The sequence below is a fragment of the Oncorhynchus nerka genome, linkage group LG12 (genome assembly GCF_034236695.1).
Source record: "Oncorhynchus nerka isolate Pitt River linkage group LG12, Oner_Uvic_2.0, whole genome shotgun sequence".
Taxonomy (NCBI): domain Eukaryota; kingdom Metazoa; phylum Chordata; class Actinopteri; order Salmoniformes; family Salmonidae; genus Oncorhynchus; species Oncorhynchus nerka.
In genome coordinates, this window is record NC_088407.1 from 29,307,601 (window position 1) to 29,327,280 (window position 19,680).

Sequence of the window (19,680 nt, forward strand, 5' to 3'; positions counted from 1 at the left end):
AATCTACCAACCTCATAACTACAGTGCCTTAAGAAAGTATTTACACCCCATGACTTTTTCCACATTTTGTTGTATTACAGCCTGATTTTCAAATTGATTAAATTGAGATTGTTGTCACTGGCCTACAGTCAATACCCAATAATGTTAAAGTGGAATTACAGTATGTTTTTTTGAAATGTTTACAAATGAATTAAAAATGAAAAGACGAAATGTCTTGAGTCAATAAGTATTCAACCCCTTTGTTATGGCAAGCCTAAATACGTTTAGGAGTAAAAATGTGTTTAACAAGTCACATAATAACTTCCATGGACTCACTCTGTGTGCAATAATAGTGTTTAACATGATTTTGAATGACTACCTCATCTCTGTACCCCACACATACAATTATCTGTAATGTCCCTCAGTCAAGTAGTGAATTTCAAACATAGATTCAATCACAAAGACCAGGGAGGTTTTCCAATGCCTATTGGTAGATGGGTAAAAATGTTAAAAGCAGACATTTAATGTCCCTTTGAGCATGGTGAAGTTATTAATTAGACATTGGATGCTGTATCAATACACCCAGTCACTACAAAGATACAGGTGCTATGGGTATACTTGTAATCTTTAAGGACTGGAGAGTTTTTCAGGATAAAACATTTACGGAATGGAGCTAAGCACAGGAAAAATCCTAGGGGAAAACCTGGTTTAGTCTGATTTCCACCAGACACTGGGTGATTAATTCCCCTTTTGACATGAAAATAACCTAAAACACGAGGCCACATTTACACTGGAGTTGCTCATCCATAAGACAGTGAATGTTCCTGAGTGGCTGAGTTACATTTTTAACTCAAATCTACGGCAAGACCTTCAAGAATTTTGAAAAGAATATTGGGCAAATGTAGCACATTCCAGGTATGGCAAGCTCTTAGAGACTTACCCAGAAAGACTTACAGGTGTAATCATTGCCAACGATGCTTCTACAAAGTATATGAATAGTTATGTAAAATTTGATAATTCTGTATTTCATTTTCAATACATTTTCAAACATTTCTGAAAACTTGCTTTCACTTTGTCTATTATGTTTAAATGGGTGGAAAAAAACATATATTTAATTAATTTTGCATTAATGCTGGAACACAACAAAATGTGGAATAAGTCAAGGGGAATGAATACTTTCTGAAGCCACTGTAGCTACCAAGAATAAAAAATAATAATAATAAATATAACAAATAATCAAGGGGCAACAATAAAATAGCAATAGTGACGCTATGTACAGGAGGTTCCGGTACAGAGTCAATGTGCGTGGCACCAGTTAGTCGAGGTAATGAGGTAAAATGTACATCTAGGTAGAGATAAAGTGACTATGTTTGGATAATAAACAGAGAGTAGCAGAAGTGTAAAAATGGTGGGTCGGGTGGAGACAATGCAAATATTCTGGGTACCCATTTGATTAGTTGTTCAAGTGTCTTATGGCTTGGGGGTAGAAGCTGTTAAGAAGCCTTTTTTGACATAGACTTGGCGCTCCGGTACAGCTTGCTGTGCGGTAGCAGAGAGAACAGTCTGTGACTAGGGTGGCTGGAGTCCTTGGCAAATTTTTGGGCCTTCCTCTGACACCGCCTGGTATAGAGGTCCTGGATGGCAGGAAGCTTGGCCCCAGTGATGTACTGGGCCATACACACTACCCTCTGTAGTGTCTTCTGGTTGTAGGCCCAGCAGTTGCCATAGCAGGTGGTGTTGTAACCAGTCAGGATGCTCTCGATGGTGCAGCTGTAGAACTTTTTGAGGATCTAAGGATCTCAGCCTGCCGTCATGAGCCGTCTGGCCATTCCTGAGAACCACATACTGGATTTTAACAAGGTTGTTAGCATTAGGAAAATATCAAATTCCTTGCCCAGACCTAGCTCAATATCTAGGAGTAGGATAAGAACAAGACTACAGTGTCCTTAAAGTGATCATTAGATTTGCTACCTTTCATACTGAATATGTTTGTAGGGGCAACAGTTTTGATTACATTCATAATTTATCACTCTCACATGCCATTAGAGAGCCAACAATGTGGTGCTACCTTTTTGTAGCATTTCTGACAATGGTAATATTTTCTCAGCTAAATCTCAGAGTTCTAAAACCGGGACCAGCAACTTGGTTGCTGCGCAACAGCAGCAGCTAGTTAGTAGCAGGCTAGCAGCTGTTGCTAGCTAGCTAACACCTTTTGGATGAGACATTAGCTACAAGCAAAGGAAGATAGCTAGCTAGGTATATTTGGCTATGGAAGGTTGTAATATGGCTGAAGTCATCTGTGTAAACTATATCAGAGCACAAAACACATAATCTAGCAAACATCCTTGGCTGCTATTATAGCCAGTTAGCTGGGCAACTAGCCAGTAGCTACAAGCCTACGAGACTGTAACATAGCTGTACAGATCAAAGACCACAATATATCCTAGTTAGCTACATTCTTCCATAAAGCATAGCTAGCTTTGGGAAACTGCTAACTTGTAATACATGATTATAATTTTTTTTACCTTTATTTAACTAGGCGTGTCAGTTAAGAACGAATTCTTATTTTCAATGACGGCCTTAGGAACAGTGGGTTAACTGCCTATTCAGGGGCAGAATGACAGATTTGTACGTTGTCAGCTCAGGGGTTTGAACTTGCAACCTTCCGGTTACTATTCCAATGCTCTAACCACTAGGCTACCCTGCCGCCCCATACAGTCAAACTGGCTAGCTAGCTACATGTGCAGCCACAACTGCTAGCTAGCCTACATTTCCTAAACCAAGACCAGCTTCTCACAACACAAACTGTAGCTGATAAAAACAAATTGTCTTGCTAGCTATGTTGAACGTAAACCCGGCCAATACACATGCAAGTACTGCATCGGCTGTGCATTGCAGTAAGCGTACAAATGCTAGTAGCTAATTATCTAGATCAACACACGAGACAGACACGTGCATGAATTCAGTACACTCCCTTCTCTGTCAAAGCAATTTTCTTCATGCCAATTTAATGTGTCAAGTTACATTTCAGTGTGTTCCCAAAAATCTGAATCCAGTGAAATACTTATTTTCCAGACATAGAAGTTTTTCAACTTTTGTATGTACTATATTGTACTGCTGTGCTCTACTCAGGGAATTTCAGACATTTCACAATTTTTCTGTAGCTCTGAAGTAGTGATGGGAGAAAAAACAGATACAGTTACATTGTTCAAGTTCTCCCACTTAAAAAGATGAGAGAGGCCTGTAATTTTCATCATAGGTACACTTCAACTATGACAGAGAAAATGAGAAAAAAAATCCAGACAACCACATTGTAGGATTTTTAATGAATTTATTTGCAAATTATGGTGGAAAATAAGTATTTGGTCACCTACAAACAAGCAAGATTTCTGGCTCTCACAGACATGTAACTTGTTCTTTAAGAGGCTCCTCTATCCTCCACTCGTTACCTGTATTAATGGCACCTGTTTGAACTCGTTATCAGTATAAAAGACACCTGTCCACAATCTAAAACAGTCACACTCCAAACCCCACTATGGCCAAGACCAAAGAGCTGTCAAAGGACACCAGAAACTAAATTGTAGACCTGCACCAGGCTGGGAAGACTGAATCTGCAATAGGTAAGCAGCTTGGTTTGAAGAAATCAACTGTGGGAGCAATTATTAGGAAATGGAAGACATACAAGACCACTGATAATCTCCCTCGATCTGGGGCTCCACGCAAGATCTCACCCCGTGGGGTCAAAATGATCACAAGAACGGCGAGCAAAAATCCCAGAACCACACGGAGGGGCCTAGTGAATGACCATATGAAGCATTTCAAGGTCCTGGAGTGGCCTAGCCAGTCTCCAGATCTCAACCCCATAAAAAATATTTTGATGGAGTTGAAAGTCCGTGTTGCCCAACAACAGCCCCAAAACATCACTGCTCTAGAGGAGATCTGCATTGAGGAATGGGCCAAAATACCAGCAACAGTGTGTGAAAACCTTGTGAAGACTTACAGAAAACGTTTGACCCCTGTCATTGCCAACAAAGGGTATATAACAAAGTTTGAGAAACTTTTGTTATTGACCGAAATACTTATTTTCCACCATAATTTGCAAATAAATTCATAAAAAATCCTACAATATGATTTTCTGGATTTTTTTTCTCATTTTGTCTGTCATAGTTGAAGTGCACCTATGATGAAAATTACAGGCCTCTCTCATCTTTTTAAGTGGGAGAACTTGCACAATTGGTGTCTGACTAAATAGTTTTTTGCCCCACTGTAGGTGAGATTCAAGAACTTGAAGATTTTTTAAATGTATTTTTATATTTTTTTTATTTAACCTTTATTTAACCAGGTAGGCTAGTTGAGAACAAGTTCTCATTTGCAACTGCGACCTGGTCAAGATAAAGCATAGCAGTGTGAACAGACAACACAGAGTTACACATGGAGTAAACAATTAACAAGTCAATAACACAGTAAAAAAAAGGGGAGTCTATATACAATGTGTGCAAAAGGCATGAGGAGGTAGGTGAATAATTACAATTTTGCAGATTAACACTGGAGTGATAAATGATCAGATGGTCATGTACAGGTAGAGATATTGGTGTGCAAAAGAGCAGAAAAGTAAATCAATAGAAACAGTATGGGGATGAGGTAGGTGAAAATGGGTGGGCTATTTACTAATAGACTATGTACAGCTGCAGCGATCGGTTAGCTGCTCAGATAGCTGATGTTTGAAGTTGGTGAGGGAGATAAGTCTCCAACTTCAGCGATTTTTGCAATTCGTTCCAGTCACAGGCAGCAGAGTACTGGAACGAAAGGCGGCCAAATGAGGTGTTGGCTTTAGGGATGATCAGTGAGATACACCTGCTGGAGCGCGTGCTACGGATGGGTGTTGCCATCGTGACCAGTGAACTGAGATAAGGCGGAACTTTACCTAGCATGGACTTGTAGATGACCTGGAGCCAGTGGGTCTGGCGACGAATATGTAGCGAGGGCCAGCCGACTAGATCATACAAGTCGCAGTGGTGGGTGGTATAAGGTGCTTTAGTGACAAAACGGATGGCACTGTGATAAACTGCATCCAGTTTGCTGAGTAGAGTGTTGGAAGCAATTTTGTAGATGACATCGCCGAAGTCGAGGATCGGTAGGATAGTCAGTTTTACTAGGGTAAGCTTGGCGGCGTGAGTGAAGGAGGCTTTGTTGCGGAATAGAATAGCCGACTCTTGATTTGATTTTCGATTGGAGATGTTTGATATGAGTCTGGAAGGAGAGTTTGCAGTCTAGCCAGACACCTAGGTATTTATAGATGTCCACATATTCAAGGTCGGAACCATCCAGGGTGGTGATGCTAGTCGGGCATGCGGGTGCAGGCAGCGATCGGTTGAAAAGCATGCATTTGGTTTTACTAGCGTTTAAGAGCAGTTGGAGGCCACGGAAGGAGTGTTGTATGGCATTGAAGCTCGTTTGGAGGTTAGATAGCACAGTGTCCAATGACGGGCCGAAAGTATATAGAATGGTGTCGTCTGCGTAGAGGTGGATCAGGGAATCACCCGCAGCAAGAGCAACATCATTGATATATACAGAGAAAAGAGTCGGCCCGAGAATTGAACCCTGTGGCACCCCCATAGAGACTACCAGAGGACCGGACAGCATGCCCTCCGATTTGACACACTGAACTCTGTCTGCAAAGTAATTGGTGAACCAGGCAAGGCAGTCATCCGAAAAACCGAGGCTACTGAGTCTGCCGATAAGAATATGGTGATTGACAGAGTCGAAAGCCTTGGCAAGGTCGATGAAGACGGCTGCACAGTACTGTCTTTTATCGATGGCGGTTATGATATCGTTTAGTACCTTGAGTGTGGCTGAGGTGCACCCGTGACCGGCTCGGAAACCAGATTGCACAGCGGAGAATGTACGGTGGGATTCGAGATGGTCAGTGACCTGTTTGTTGACTTGGCTTTCGAAGACCTTAGATAGGCAGGGCAGGATGGATATAGGTCTGTAACAGTTTGGGTCCAGGGTGTCTCCCCTTTGAAGAGGGGGATGACTGCGGCAGCTTTCCAATCCTTGGGGATCTCAGACGATATGAAAGAGAGGTTGAACAGGCTGGTAATAGGGGTTGCGACAATGGCGGCGGATAGTTTCAGAAATAGAGGGTCCAGATTGTCAAGCCCAGCTGATTTATACGGGTCCAGGTTTTGCAGCTCTTTCAGAACATCTGCTATCTGGATTTGGTTAAAGGAGAACCTGGAGAGGCTTGGGCGAGGAGCTGCGGGGCGGAGCTGTTGGCCGAGGTTGGAGTAGCCAGGCGGAAGGCATGGCCAGCCGTTGAGAAATGCTTGTTGAAGTTTTCGATAATCATGGATTTATCGGTGGTGACCGTGTTACCTAGCCTCAGTGCAGTGGGCAGCTGGGAGGAGGTGCTCTTGTTCTCCATGGACTTCACATTGTCCCAGAACTTTTTGGAGTTGGAGCTACAGGATGCAAACTTCTGCCTGAAGAAGCTGGCCTTAGCTTTCCTGACTGACTGCGTGTATTGGTTCCTGACTTCCCTGAACAGTTGCATATCGCGGGGACTATTCGATGCTATTGCAGTCCGCCACAGGATGTTTTTGTGCTGGTCGAGGGCAGTCAGGTCTGGAGTGAACCAAGGGCTGTATCTGATCTTAGTTCTGCATTTTTTGAACGGAGTATGCTTATCTAAAATGGTGAGGAAGTTACTTTTAAAGAATGACCAGGCATCCTCAACTGACGGGATGAAGTCAATGTCCTTCCAGGATACCCGGGCCAGGTCGATTAGAAAGGCCTGCTCACAGAAGTGTTTTAGGGAGCGTTTGACAGTGATGAGGGGTGGTCGTTTGACTGCGGCTCCGTAGCGGATACAGGCAATGAGGCAGTGATCGCTGAGATCCTGGTTGAAGACAGCGGAGGTGTATTTGGAGGGCCAGTTGGTCAGGATGACGTCTATGAGGGTGCCCTTGCTTACAGAGTTAGGGTTGTACCTGGTGGGTTCCTTGATGATTTGTGTGAGATTGAGGGCATCTAGCTTAGATTGTAGGACTGCCGGGGTGTTAAGCATATCCCAGTTTAGGTCACCTAACAGAACAAACTCTGAAGCTAGATGGGGGGCGATCAATTCACAAATGGTGTCCAGGGCACAGCTGGGAGCTGAGGGGGTCGGTAGCAGGCGGCAACAGTGAGAGACTTATTTCTGGAGAGAGTAATTTTCAAAATTAGTAGTTCGAACTGTTTGGGTATGGACCTGGAAAGTATGACATTACTTTGCAGGCTCTCTCTGCAGTAGACTGCAACTCCTCCCCCTTTGGCAGTTCTATCTTGACGGAAGATGTTATAGTTGGGTATGGAAATCTCTGAATTTTTGGTGGCCTTCCTGAGCCAGGATTCAGACACGGCAAGGACATCAGGGTTAGCAGAGTGTGCTAAAGCAGTGAGTAAAACAAACTTAGGGAGGAGGCTTCTGATGTTGACATGCATGAAACCAAGACTTTTTCGATCACAGAAGTCAACAAATGACGGTGCCTGGGGACATGCAGGGCCTGGGTTTACCTCCACATCACCCGCGGAACAGAGAAGGAGTAGTATGAGGGTGCGGCTAAAGGCTATCAAAACTGGTCGCCTAGAGCGTTGGGGACAGAGAATAAGAGGAGCAGGTTTCTGGGCATGGTAGAATATATTCAGGGCATAATGCGCAGACAGGGGTATGGTGGGGTGCGGGTACAGCGGAGGTAAGCCCAGGCACTGGGTAATGATGAGAGAGGTTGTATCTCTGGACATGCTGGTTGTAATGGGTGAGGTCACCGCATGTGTGGGAGGTGGGACAAAGGAGGTATCAGGGGTGTGAAGAGTGGATGAGTTGACAAGTTGAATCAGGTGTTCTAGCTCTGGAATAAATCAATTACATGGAACGGGGACCAGACAAAATCTAAACCAAACATGGATGTCTAAGTTTGAATGGTTCAGAATTGGTCTGAAGCAGACAAAAATCAACATCCGTGGACTAGATTCCCTAAAAACACACCACTTCGATACAGCTAGGACTTTTTTGCAGGTTATCAGAATTAACATATCAGGTTAGGATAATTAAGTTAATGTAAGGAAAAGGGTTAGGGATAGCAAAAATGTTCTTCTAACCTGCTACGAAGACGGTCGGTCCACGCCAGGACCAAAAAAAGACGTCCAGAAGATGTTGGTGTAGGTACCGTTAGTGGGAAGTGGCCATCAACGAGTTAAAAACTGGAGGGGGTCTGGGGGTACTCACACATTTTGGAGGGGATTTCTTTCCAAATGCTCACTCAGCCAACGTATTCAGTACTTTGAAAGTCACTTACAGGAACTGGCATCTTTTTACCCTTTGCTTGTTTATAACAATTTCAAAGACACTGGCTGTGTATTGTAGTCGTTGGTCACAGAGAAACAAATAGAATTTGTTCAGAAGATGTTTATGTTAGCTGTTCTGCAAGTAGATTTGAGCCAGTAGATAAATAATGAATGTTTTTTTAAGTGCAACTTTAGAAACTATGGTTTTGGGAAACAGCTTGGAGATTTAACAATGTGCCTGTGAAGGTTCAAAGATTAACTTAGCCTTAAGATGCTTTTGGGAAACCGGGCCATGGGCAACAAATTATGTGAGACAAAACACATACATTTCTTTGAGTGCATATTACATTTTCGAAAGACAAGTTTTGCATGTGGAAACGTTATATAATTTTGTAGAATGACATTCCGGTGTAAAAACATGGAAACTAAAAACTATGTGAGAAGTAGGGGTTGGTCTGAAGCCGAAAAAGAACCCATGCTCTACCAAGTATTTCCAGTACACACCTTTTACCTACTACAGTAGCTATGGCTATTATACTTCAAACAATGTGCATGCAGTTTGCTTAGGGTTCAAGCCTTCTCAAACAGCCCAATACATACTCTACAGAGAAATAATGGACTTTACAGTGTCCTGCTATTAAAATAACGTATGTGTGTATACAGTTGAAGTCAGAAGTTTACATGCTCCACAAATGTCTTGTAAACAAACTATAGTTTTGGCAAGTCGGTTAGGACATCTACTTTGTGCATGACACAAGTAATTTTTCCAACAATTGTTGACAGACAGATTATTTCACTAATAATTTGCTGTATCACAATTCCAGTGGGTCAGAAGTGCACATACACTAAGTTGACTGTGCCTTTAAACAGCTTGGAAAATTCCAGAAATGATTTAATGGCTTTAGAAGCTTCTGATTGGCTAATTGACATCATTTGAGTCAATTGGAGGTGTACCTGTGGATGTATTTCATGGCCTACCTTCAAAGTCACTGCCTCTTTGTTTGACAAAAAGAAATCAGCCAAGACCCAAGTTAAACGGTTTAAAGGCAATGCTACCAAATACTAATTGAGTATATGTAAACTTCTTACCCACTGGGAATGTGATGAAAGAAATAAAAGCTGAAATAAACCATTCTCTCTACTTTTACTCTGACATTTTACATTCTTAAAATAAAGTGGTGATCCTAACTGATCTAAGACAGCGAATGTTTACTAGGATTAAATGTCAGGAATGGTTAAAAACTGAGTTTAAATTATTTTGCTGAGGTGTATGTAAACTTCCGACTTCAACTGTATATATAGATATAGGGTGTTAATACATGTATATACTTTAGGCCTATTGTAAATGTGTAAATGTGTGGTATTGTGTGGTATTGTAACTTCACAATATTTATTGCCAAAATAAATACAAATACACACAACTTTAAGCTACATATTCATTTGACAGAGGTAGTGAACTACCCATTTATCAGCACAGCAATTGATAAAGCAGGACTATGTTCGCAAAACAAGGGTTTCTGGTTTCTGAGTTTGTGTCAATATTACACAGGTAACCTAACAGTTAAAGAAATCAGGAATGCAGACAGGCTTTACAGACCTCTAACACACCACCACATGTTGTTATGTTGGGCACCTACTAAAGCAAAAAATATGTTATGAAATATATGACCCCCCCCAGACCACTCTCCAACCATCCTCACGTACTGTGTGCCCCCTCAGATATTTTGGGGTGCATGATGCCCCTGCTGGCACAGGTCTATTTCAAGGAAAGATACCTGTCTCACAGCTGCCAGACTCTGTTTTGTGGGGCTCGTGAAATTGAAGATTGATTTTTGCTGTGTCGCCGCCGCTGCCGTGCACACCCTCGTAGCATATCAGCACACAGGAAACAGATTTATTTCAACCCTATTTGTGTCTCAAAGGAGGCACCCTGTGGGGTCCTGATAGTGCCTTGGAGGCCCCATTCATGCCCAATTATTAGTTATAAATCATAGACGGAGTCAGGACCCGATGGTTGGCCCTCTCACTGCCTGCTGATCACAGGGGTGCAACAATTAATCTTGAGCGACATTCCTTGTTGTCATGGCGCCCACCAGTCCCAGAGATAGGATCTGTTTTTGAAGAATTGATCAAACCTGTTGATTCAGTCAAGCCTTTTCCTCCAACCCCTCCCCTATCCTATCACCTCCCTATTTCTGCAATCCAACTGGTGCCACTGTATGTACAGTGCCTCCACTGGCGAATGCTTTACTGACCTTTCTCAAACAACAGCGAGTCATCAGTCAAATTAGAGAGCATCTATTGTCGACAGTAGAGCAGATGGTTGGGTTGTTTCGAAATGGACCTTTCAAGCATTTTCAAGCAAAAAGTAGCATTTTGGCTTGATTGATTTCCAAGAAGCAATTTGTATAAATGTATGTATGCATATGTATCAATAATTAAGTGTATTGTCAATCACTCACTGAAACATTGATTATATCTAGGGTTTCTTTTGAAGATGTGATGGGGTTTTTGTCCTGGTATTTCTTGGGAATCTTGTGAATCTTTGACTGATTACGATAACTATTGGGCCTTTGATGTTGCAAGAATAAGGTGTATTGCACTGAAATGTTCTGACAGCAGAGGCAATTCCATTGCCTCATTTTTAAAAGCGATACCCCCATTGACTGGCTGAAATAATGTGTCAACTGATATTATTATTATTTTTATAATTTAATACCAAGCCCCGATTTCTTCAAGCATGTCCCCAGTACAGCGGATGTGTATATGCAGTAGTGTTATGTATTAAATGACCATTTATCCTCAACGTCATCAATTCCAACCCTCGGCACTTCGACAGTAGCCATTCACAGTACTTTTAGCCTTCATTAACTCTGCAATCATATGCTCCAGCCAAATCTATTACGTTGGCAATGGTGCAAAAACCCTACTTTATCTCTACTGAAAAGAAAGGGGGAACGCATCATACAAATATCCTGTTTATCAGAAGTAGAACAAATTTTGTTTCTCTGACCGCAAGTGAACCGCAGATTAATCTAGGAGACCTTGAGTACCAGTATATGCACACAATCTCGCAATGCTCCCGAGCCACAATCTCTGACCTTTTGATTTTAATTAAGCAGCCGCTAAAATTAAAGCATCTCGGTGCCCCCCCCCGTAAGTCCCCCACTCTGCCTTGCTCAATAAACTTTTTTTCCCAGTGAAATAGATGGGAGATAATCCACATCGGAGCAGTGATTTAATATTGCCGTGGGAAGTTTTTAGCATGGCGGAATTAGGAGGCGTAAGTGCAGACACATATGCCTGCCAAATGTAATCTGCTCATAATAAATTATTTGCCCTTTACACTGTACAAAGCAATGAACACAAGTATTGGATTTAGTTGGAACTCAATTCTCACTGCTGAGGTTCAGTACGATTCACAATGTGTTTTGTTGGTTTTGATTGAGAAGTCCTGTAAGTTCCCATGTATACATTGAGTCCTGAGACAACATTTCATTCTACCTAACCATGTTTCATATTCCCATTTGAACAATAGAGGTTGAATTATTTTTAATCGAATGTGTCTTGTCTTATGTCTTGCAGCTCTTGAATCATTGGGACAGTTGCTTGGGTGCTGAAAGGTAGGCTTTTGTGTTTTGTCACGTTTGTGTGGAAGTGATCTCAGATGCAATTTGTGGATACACATCATGATGATCCATAAGTTACACTGATTCTGTCAGAAACATCAACCTTTGGTTGATATTAAATTCATTAGAAGGACTCTTAGAGACGGACAAAAATGGTGTGAGTGAGTGAGTGAGTAGTGGGGGTGTGAATGAGTGAGGGTGTGTGTGGCAGGGGGCTGTGTGTGTGTGTGTGTGTGTGTGTGTGTGTGTGTGTGTGTGTGTGTGTGTGTGTGTGTGTGTGTATGACATCACATGCTGTGCTCCAGTGAAAGTCCCACTATAGCATGTTGGTTGGACACATTTTCAACCGCCGTTATGTTATTTATTTTTTTACAATAGGGGCATATTGTGACATTTTACAGTAGCTGCATTTATTTCCTCACTTGAATTGTCTGTGGACTGCATTTGTGCTGGCACAGGCATAATGGAAATCTTAGAGGGTAGAGAGAGAGAGAAAGAAACAGAAAAATAGAGAGAGAAAGCCCACTGCTCTTTTTTCAATTCTGTTTAATTGTCATTGTGCAAGAGATCAGCATGCCGCTTTAGCAGTCGCTGAGTTCTGCCCAGCCAATAAGAACTTGCGCTCAGCCGCGTCTGACAGTGATAAATGGCGCTGCGGCCGTCTCCCTCGCCCATCGTCCCTGTTAGCAGCTGAGCAATGCATTGTGGGAATGCGCAGAGACTGGCACGGCTGCGGAATGGGCCTTCAGGCCTTTCATTAATAACATGGATGCACTTAATGACACGTGTGTGAAGGTGCTTTTGTTTGTGTGTATGTGTGTATTAACTTCACACAAATTGAGGGAACCTGTGGCCATAAGTATTGGGCCTTTGTATGTGCCAGTTCATTTTTGACTACTGCTACACCGCAATATTGCGTTGTTTGGTTTAGGATGGTGAATTTGATGTTTTTGTCATGAAAACCCTCTTTAAATATGACTTTCTGTCAGTCAGACAATCCATGTATTATTGTTTTTTTTGCTGATGTTGAACGGAAGTCAAACACCTTACTGTGGTGATTAACCCACTGAGCTGAGGAGTCCATTGAACCTCTGTGAAAGATTCAACAGTAAACATTAGAACCGGTGCTTTAGTGAAAATTTCAGTTATTAGCCGCAGCAAAGTGTTGCCATTTTACTGTTGAATATCAGACTATAGTCTTGTTTTTATTGATCTTACAGAATTCTCTCTTCAAAATTATATCCAAGATATATCTTATTTTAGGATATTAAGACACTTCAGCTAGATGGATAAGGGAAACAGTTCTGTACATATAAGTTATATTACGTAGAATAACAAGTCTTTACATCAAGGTTCACTTAAGATAAATGATTTTACATTTTAGCAGACACTCTTATCCAGAGCGACTTACAGTAAGTAGTGAGTGCAGACATTTTCATACTTTTAAGTACAGGTCCCCCAATGGGAATCAAGCATTGCAAGCGTCATGCTCTAAAATCAAGTCAAATTTTATTTGTCACATACACATGGTTAGCAGATGTCAATGCGAGTGTAGCGAAATGCTTGTGCTTCTAGTTCCGACAATGCAGTAATAACCAACAAGTAATCTAGCTAACAATTCCAAAACTACTACCTTATAGACACAAGTGTAAGGGGATAAGAATATGTACATAGAGATATATGAGTGAGTGATGGTACAGAGCAGCATAGGCAAGATACAGTAGATGGTATTGAGTGCAGTATATACATATGAGATGAGTATGTAAACAAAGTGGCATAGTTAAAGTGGCTAGTGATACATGTATTACATAAAGATGCAGTAGATGATATAGAGTACAGTATATACATATACATATGAGATGAATAATGTAGGGTATGTAAACATGATATTAGGTAGCATTGTTTAAAGTGGCTAGTGATATATTTTACATCATTTCCCATCAATTCCCATTATTAAAGTGACTGGAGTTGAGTCAGTGTGTTGGCAGCAGCCACTCAATGTTAGTGGTGGCTGTTTAAAAGTCTGATGGCCTTGAGATAGAAGCTGTTTTTCAGTCTCTCGGTCCCAGCTTTGATGCACCTGTACTGACCTCGCCTTCTGGATGATAGCGGGATGAGCAGGCAGTGGCTCGGGTGGTTGTTGTCCTTGATGATCTTTATGGCCTTCCTGTGACATCGGGTGGTGTAGGTGTCCTGGAGGGCAGGTAGTTTGCCCCCGGTGATGCGTTGTGCAGACCTCACTACCCTCTGGAGAGCCTTACGGTTGTGGGCGGAGCAGTTGCCGCCCGACAGGATGCCCGACAGGATGCTCTCGATTGTGCATCTGTAGAAGTTTGTGAGTGCTTTTGGTGACAAGCCGAATTTCTGCGCCTTCTTCACAATGCTGTCTGTGTGGGTGGACCAATTCAGTTTGTCTGTGATGTGTACGCCGAGGAACTTAAAACTTATTACCCTCTCCATTACTGTCCCATCAATGTGGATAGGGGGGTGTTCCCTCTGCTGTTTCCTGAAGTCCACAATCATCTCCTTAGTTTTGTTGACGTTGAGTGTGAGGTTATTTTCCTGACACCACACTCCGAGGGCCCTCACCTCCTCACTGTAGGCCGTCTCGTCGTTGTTGGTAATCAAGCCTACCACTGTTGTGTCGTCCGCAAACTTGATGATTGAGTTGGAGGCATGCGTGGCCACGCAGTCGTGGGTGAACAGGGAGTACAGGAGAGGGCTCAGAACGCACCCTTGTGGGGCCCCAGTGTTGAGGATCAGCGGGGTGGAAATGTTGTTGCCTACCCTCACCACCTGGGGGCGGCCCGTCAGGAAGTCCAGTACCCAGTTGTACAGGTCGGGGTCGAGACCCAGAGCTTGGAGGGCACTATGGTGTTAAATGCCGAGCTGTAGTCGATGAACAGCATTCTCACATAGGTATCTACCAACTGAACCACACAGAACCTAAAGTGTTTATAAGCATTAAAAATGTTACTCTTTGCAAAATGTTCATTTGTGTCATTTTACTGAAAAGAAGCATATATCTCGGGAAACTGTATAGGCTAAGTAAGGTATTGAACTCCCTTAACCTATTTACAGATTCATTCAGAAGTTTACATACACTTAGGTTGGGTTCATTAAAACTCGTTTTTCAACCACTCCACAAGTTTCTTGTGAACAAACTATAGTTTTGACAAGTTATTAGGGCATCTACTTTGTGCATGACACAAGGCATTTTTTCCAACAATTATCACTTATAATTCACTGTATCGCAATTCCAGTGGGTCAGAAGTTTACACACACTAAGTTGACTGTGCTTTTTAACAGCTTGGAAAATTCCAGAAATGATTTCATGGCTTTAGAAGCTTCTGATAGGCTAATTGACATCATTTGAGTCAATTGGAGGTATACCTGTGGATGTATTTCAAAGCCTACCTTCAAACTCAGTGCCTCTTTGCTTGACATCATGGGAAAATCAAAAGAAATCAGCCAAGACCTCAGAAAGAAATTGACATTTTGGAGAAATCTCCTCTGGTCTGCTGAAACAGAAATAGAACTGTTTGGCCATAATGACCATCGTTATGTTTGAAGGAAAAAAGGGGAGGCTTGCAAGCCGAAGAACACCATCCCAACCGTGAAGCACGGGGGTGGCAGCATCATGTTGTGTTTTTTTTTTTGCTGCAGGAGGGACTGGTGCACTTCACAAAATAGATGGCATCATGTGGAAGGAAAATTATGTGGATATATTGAAGCAGCATCTCAAGACATCAGTCAGGAAGTTAAAGCTTGGTCGCAAATGGGTCTTCCAAATGAACAATGACCCGAAGCACACTTCCAAAGGACAACAAAGTCAAGGTATTGGAGTGGCCATCACAAGCCCTGAGAAAAAGCCCATTACAAAGCCCATAGAAAATTTGTGGGCAGAACTGAAAAGCCGTATGCGAGCAAGGAGGCCTACAAACCTGGTCAGTTACACCAGCTCTGTCAGGTGGAATGGGCCAAAATTCACCCAACTTATTGTGGGAAGCTTGTGGAAGGCTACCCAAAACGTTTGACCCAAGTTTAACAATTTAAAGGCAATGCTACAAATACTAATTGAGTGTATGTAAACTTCTTACCCATTGGAAATGTGATGAAAGTAATACAAGCTGAAATAAATCATTCTCTCTACTATTATTCTGACATTTCACATTCTTAAAAGAAAGTGGTGATCCTAACTGACCTAAGACAGGGAATCATTACTCTGATTAAATGTCAGGAATTGTGAAAAACTGAGTTGAAATGTATTTGGCTAAGGTGTATGTAAACTTCGACTTCAACTGTATATTCTTCCTCTTTATGGTACTATCCTGTTGTAGTGAGAAGAAACAGGCTGAGGTAGTCGAGGCATAATTAGTAATCTGCCGTGGACACGTCAGCTCATGTTAGTGTTTCACTTTTAATTCCTTTTGTCTGTTCTCCACCGCTAGCCTTTCCCCTTGTTCCGTGCAGCTGTGTGTGTGTGTGTGTGTGTGTGTGTGTGTGTGTGTGTGTGTGTGTGCGTGTGTGTGAGAGGTTCCTCTCTGCACCTGTTTACCATTTCCTTTTCTGCTTTGGCCTCCTGCTTTTTGTCTTTCCTCTATTTTGGATATGTAAAATGAAGGAAATGTTGATTTCAGGTTGGAGACTCATTCATCGCAGTAATGTGTGGACCAGACGGCGGGCTAGTCAGGCGGGCATGTGTGTATGACAGAGTTGGTGTAGCTGTGTCAGTCTGTATTGTGAATGTAAGACTCTTGATAAATACTGTATGTGCCTGTTTGTGTGATATAAACTTGCGTATGGGAGCTTGTGTATCATGTGTGTCATCCAATGATGTATCCATATGTATGCATGCCAGTTTGTGTGCATGCCTTGGGAGTAACGTGTGTATGTGTATGCAAATACTGTGTGTGTGTGTGTGTGTGTGTGTGTGTAGATGTGCGTCTCAGGCAGGGGCGATGTGTTACGAAGGCAGATGAAAGGTGATTTGAGGGAAACCCATAACACTTCCCCACCTCGCTCTCTCTCCCTCTCTCTCCATTCTCTCTCTGTCCATCCTCTCCCAGTCCACATCTCTCTCTGTCTATCTCTCTCTGTCCATCCTCTCCCAGTCCACCTCTCTCTGTCCATCTCTCTCCCCCTCACTCCCCCCCTCCCCCTCTCTCTCCATTCACTCTCTCTCTGTCCATCCTCTCCCAGTCGACATCTCTCTCTGTCTATCTCTCTCCCCCTCACTCCCTCCTCACCTTCTCTCTCTCTCTCTCTCTCTCTCTCTCTCTCTCTCTCTCTCTCTCTCTCTCTCTCTCTCTCTCTCTCTCTCTCTCTCTCTCTCTCTCTCTCTCTCTCTCTCTCTCTCTCTCTCTCTCTCTCTCTCTCTCTCTCTCTCTCTCTCTCTCTCTCTCTCTCTCTCTCTCTCTCTCTCTCTCTCTCTCTCTCTCTCTCTCTCTCTCTCTCTCCTCTCTTTCTCTCGCCTCAGTGCCAGTGTTGGCTGAACTCTCACTTTCCCCAGATGCGCGGTTGGCAGGGCTGTACTGAAGGACGACACATCGGGCATGTGAATTAGTCTGGAAGAGGGAGGGGAGACATCCCTGGAAATCAGGGATTGCTCTGCCCATGGATTAAAGGCTACATTAGGTACATGTGACACATCAGTCAGTGTATAATGCAATATCACACACCATATGGGTTGTTATTGAGTTATTACATACTTATTCATGTGTTATTACATGCTTATTGATGTGTAATAACATATTAATAAACACTTTGAGTTGTTATTAGCTCAGGTATGTCTTTAAAAATGGGTCTCGTATTAATAGTATATTGTGTCTTGGATGATTGAATGGTAATATAACTTGCAAAGTTTAATAGTTTTGTAGCCATTCGTTTTAATTTATGTTAGTTTCTGTATTTATTTCATCTTTATCAATCGAGTGAAGCATCTTTGTGATCAAGTCAATGGTAAAAGCCTTTGTAAAGGGTACCTAATTGTAAAGTTTTACCAAATCCACCTTGGCAAGATACCATTCCTTTTCTGTTGGTTCTCTTCTGTCACACTACTCTACTCTAAGATGGAGGCACATCTTAGTCCAACTGAGCAGTGGGGTTCAGGTGTGACTTGCAGTATGGGTTGCTGCCGGCGGCCATTTTAGCTAATACTATCTCAGCTGTAACACATGGCTGACGGATGATAGCTGTTGTTCCTTTTTCGGTTTGTCACGCTATGTCGGCCCAATAGAGGAGAGACACGGGGCTATGGACACATATTGCACTGTGTATGGTGTTGCTGTGTTGTAATGTTGTATTTCAATCCACTTCTGCACAAATGTAATGTGAACATTGTTATAGAAAAGGCTTATGCCCATACTGCTGCACCGACATGGGTTGTGTAACAGCATTGAGAGAAGCACACTTGTGAAATTACATAACTCAGTTTCTGGGTTAGGGTTTCTATGTATTAGCAGTTGTGGGCCCATTACAGTCCTCGACAACAGACACAGCAATGTCCTCATCTCTCTTAGGGTGTGTACGTTAGGTCACTTCATTATGCTGTCTAGCCCCTATCATTGCTGTTCACTCACACTCATAGATACACAGAAATAAACAGAGAGAGAAAGAGAGAGACATACAGATAAATAGTTTGTGTAAATATAACTATATAAAAGTGTATACTCTGTAGAAATGCCAGTGTCTGAGATGAACTATCATTTGGGTCATGGTCATTAACAAACTAACTTGAAAAACAAATCAGTTTGTGCATTTTTATTTGACTATTGTCTCCATTCCAGTCTTGACTCTTACTCATCCTTTCAAAACTACTCCTCTCAATGGTCCCAAAGCTATTTAACCAAATCAATGAAGCATGAATTAATTCACCTTTTGAACATTGAATACACTCTTCCTCCATGTTAGACGCTGCGTTTTCATCCCAAATGGCACCCTATTTCCTATAGGGCACTTATTTTGACCAGTCAAAAGTAGGGCACTATGTAGGGAATAAGCTCCCATTTAGGACACGGTCTGCATATCTCAAATGTGCCCGACTCCCTCAAACCAGAGCAGAATTGTCTGATTGTAATTCACTGGCCATTGTTTGGAGTGGTTGGGTGGCTTGTTTGCTATTGATTTATACTTTACTGTGCACAAATCAGAGCAATTGTTTCGAAGTATGCAGGGAAATCAATACCCCTAGCTGAGGGCTGTTCTTTACTGCATGCCTCTCAATGGCTCCAATTTATGTTTTAATTATGATGATCTACTCAGAAGTTTGAAGCTCGTCATGGGTTCTCCGACTTTACCTCGTAATTAGCCTTAACATGGCTGGGTGTTACGTGTTGTATTTCATGTTGTCACGAACTGCATGTGGATTCGTTTTGATTTATTGGCACTAATCACACCTCTGTAAGTCTCAAGAGTAGCGTCTTGTTTATAGAATGGTTTATGATTGGAGAGGATTTATGCTAGACTGTTCATTTGTAATGTTTAATTTGTAGAGTCTCATTCTTGGAAGAGTGTCTGGTCCGGTCTCATATTCATACTTTGAAACACTTTCTGAATAAGGGCCCTGATTGTAGGTTGGACAACAGTGGAAGCAACCTTCCTCCAAATGAATTTGAGGAAAGAGTTTGACTGTCAGTGCTTAACAAGTAAGAGCTAGGGGATTTATACCGCAATGGGATGGCGTCATCCAACATCCAACTCTGTTCACGTGGACGACTCTTTATGGTCCACCTGTCAATCATCA

At 42.3% G+C, this 19,680-nt stretch overlaps 1 long non-coding RNA gene across 1 annotated transcript in view; it reads left to right on the plus strand.

Moving 5' to 3' along the window:
- LOC135574315 (uncharacterized) overlaps positions 1-11,931 on the plus strand; it is a 127,239-nt gene extending 115,308 nt beyond the window's left edge. Inside the window, exon 4 of the long non-coding RNA XR_010465326.1 lies at positions 11,893-11,931. This is a non-coding gene — a long non-coding RNA (uncharacterized LOC135574315). The remainder of the gene's footprint in view (positions 1-11,892) is intronic.
- The last annotated feature ends 7,749 nt before the right edge of the window (positions 11,932-19,680 follow it).